At 39.2% G+C, this 3,123-nt stretch overlaps 1 pseudogene; it reads left to right on the top strand.

Annotated features, from left to right (window-relative positions):
* Positions 1-802: 802 nt before the first annotated feature.
* On the top strand, positions 803-2,869 carry LOC116563819 (annotated as a pseudogene).
* The last annotated feature ends 254 nt before the right edge of the window (positions 2,870-3,123 follow it).

The following is a 3,123-nucleotide window of genomic DNA, read 5'->3' on the forward strand; positions in this document are numbered from 1 at the left end:
AGAAACAAACCCAGAAAAAAATAGGGAAATTCTTCAGGACATTGGTCTGGGCAAATATTTCCTGAACAACACCCCACAAGCACAGGCAACTAAAGTGAACAGGAACAAATGAGATCACATCAAGTTAAAAAGCTCTGCACGGCAAAGGAAACAATCAACAAAGTGAAGAGACCACCCACAGAATGGGAGAAAACATTTGGAAACTAACCCTCTGACCAGGGATTAATAACAAGAATATATAAGGAGCTCAAACAGCTCTATAGAAAAAATCTAATAACCCGATCAAAATAAGGGCAAAGGATTTCAACAGACATTTCTCTAAAGAAGACATACAAAAGGCAAACAGGCAAATGAAAATGTGCTCAACATCACTGACCATCAGAGAAATGCAAATCAAAACTACAATGAGATATCATCTCACCCCCATTAAAATGGCTTGAATCCAAAAGACAGGCAATAACAAATGCTGGCAAGGACGTGGAGAAAGAACCCTTGTCCACTACTGGTGGAAATGTAAATTAGTACAACCACTATGGAGAACAGATTGGAGATTCTTCAAAAAACTAAAAATTGAGCTACTGTATGATCCGGCAATCCTACTGCTGCGTATATACAAAAAGAAAGGAAATCAGTATATTGAAGAGATATCTGCACTCCCAGGTTTATTGCATCACTATTTACAATAGCTAAGATTTGGAAACACCTAAGTGTCCATCAACAGGTGAATGGATAAGAAAATGTTGTACAGACACACAATGGAGTACTATTCAGCCATATGAAGAATGAGATCTGGGCCCTCCTGCAATGCTCAACCCCAGGATTCCCTGGCTCGCTTGCTCAACATGACCAAAAAGGAAGCAGCCTTCCATGATGCAGTGGAAGAACGAGTGATCAGTGAGGAGTACAAAATATGGAAAAAGCACACTCCTTTTCTTTATGATTTGGTGATGACCCATGCTCTGGAGTAGCCCAGCCTAACTGCCCAGTGGCTTCCAGATATAACCAGACCAGAAGGGAAAGATTTCAGCATTCATCGACTTGCCCTGGGGACACACACATCGGATGAACAAAACCATCTTTTTATAGCCAGTATGCAACACCCTAATAATGATGCTGTTTGATGCATCACACTATGATAGTGAGAAAGCAGAATTTGAAGGTTTTGGTTCAGTTAGTGGAAAAATTGAAATAGAAATCAAGACCAACCATGATGGAGACGTAAACAGGGCTCGTTGTATGCCCCAGAACCCTTGTATCATCGCAACAAAGACTTCTTCCAGTGATGTTTTTGTCTTTGACTATATGAAACTCCTTCTAAACCAGATCCTTCTGGAGAATGCAACCCAGACTTGTGTATCCATGGACATCAAAAGGCAGGCTATGGGCTTTCTTGGAACCCAACTCTCAGTGGGCACTTGCTTAGTGCTTCAGATGACCACAACATCTGCCCGTGGGACATCAGTGCCATTCCAAAGGAGGGAAAAGTGGTGGATGCGAAGACCATCTTTACAGGACATACAGCAGTAGTAGAAGATGTTTCCTGGCATCTGCTCCATGAGTGTCTGTTTGGGTCAGTTGCTGATGATCAGAAACTTATGATTTGAGATACTTGTTCAAACAATACTTCCAAACCAAGCCACTCACTTGATGCTCAAACTGCTGAAGTAAACTGCCTCTCTTTCAATCCTTAGAGTGAGTTCATTCTTGCCACAGGATCAGCTGACAAGGTTGTTGCCTTGTGGGATATAAGAAATCTGAAATATTGAATATTCCAGATTCAATGGTCACCTCACAATGAGACTATTTTGGCTTCCAGTGGTACTGATCATAGACGGAATGTCTGAGATTTAAGTAAAATTGGAGAAGAACAATCCCAGAAGATGCAGAATACGGGCCACCAGAGTTGTTGTTTATTCATGGCGGTCACAATGCCAAGATATCTGATTTCTCCTGAAATCCCAATGAGCCTTGGGTGATTTGTTCTGTATCAGAAGATAATATCATGCAAGTGTGGCAAATGGCAGAGAACATTTATAACGATGAATATCCTGAAGGAAGCATGGATCCAGAAGGACAAGGGTCTTAGATATATATGTCTTTACTTCTTGTGATTTTAGACTCCCCTATTTTCTTCTCCACCCCGAGAGTGATTTAACCCTGGCTTTAAGACACAGACTTTGTTCAGCTTTCCCTCTATATAATAGGTACCACCAATAATGCTATTAGCCTAAACAGTGGGTGTTTTCTAAATATTAATGGTTGAGGTGTTGGGGGCAGGGGCTTGATTCAACAAAGCCAAAGACTTACATTGAAATTGTCTTTAGGGATTTTCAAGTAACAAACGCAGATCTAAAGTAGCTGCAGAAAGGGGAATATTATGTGTGATTATTTTTCTTAAGCTATATCCCCAAGTTATTCAGACTCAAGTAAAGGCTAGAGTGAGTAAGGAATAGAGCCAAATGAGGTAGGTGTCTGAGTCATGAAGTATAAATACTGAAAGACGTCACTTTTATTCGGGAAATAGGAGATTCAAGACATATAGATTCCTACTCGAAAATCTTGACACCTGACTTTCCAGGATGCACATTTTCATATGTAGACCAGTTTCCTCTTAATTTCTTCAGTTAAGTCAAAAACTGTTCCTCTTTATCCATATATTTTTGCTTGTTAGTGTATTTCTTGAGCTGTTTTCATGTTGTTTCTTTCCTTTCTGTGAAATTGTGTTTTGTTTTGTTTTTAACTTGGGACCACCAAGTTGTAAAGATGTATGTTTTTACCTGACAGTTATACCAAAGGTAGACTGTCAAGCTGAGAAAAGTAAATCAATAACTTATATTTGTTTTAAAAATTAAATGAATCCTTGATAAAAGTCGTTTTTTTTTTAGGAGTGAGTTCTTGGCCACTAGTTTGATGCCATCTCCATTTTGGGCGACCTGTTTCACCAGCAGCCCTGTTACTCTCCGTGACTAACTCTGTAAGTGCTTAAAATGGAATAAATTGTTTTTCTACATAAAAATAATAATAATTTAAAAAAAAAAGATTGAGATCCAGTCATTCGCAACACATCTGGAACTGGAGATTATCATGTTATGTGAAATAAGCCAAGCAAAGAAAGACAAACAT

This window comes from Sapajus apella, unplaced genomic scaffold (assembly GCF_009761245.1).
Source record: "Sapajus apella isolate SASKATOON/1434 unplaced genomic scaffold, GSC_monkey_1.0 scaffold36, whole genome shotgun sequence".
Taxonomy (NCBI): Eukaryota; Metazoa; Chordata; class Mammalia; order Primates; family Cebidae; genus Sapajus; species Sapajus apella.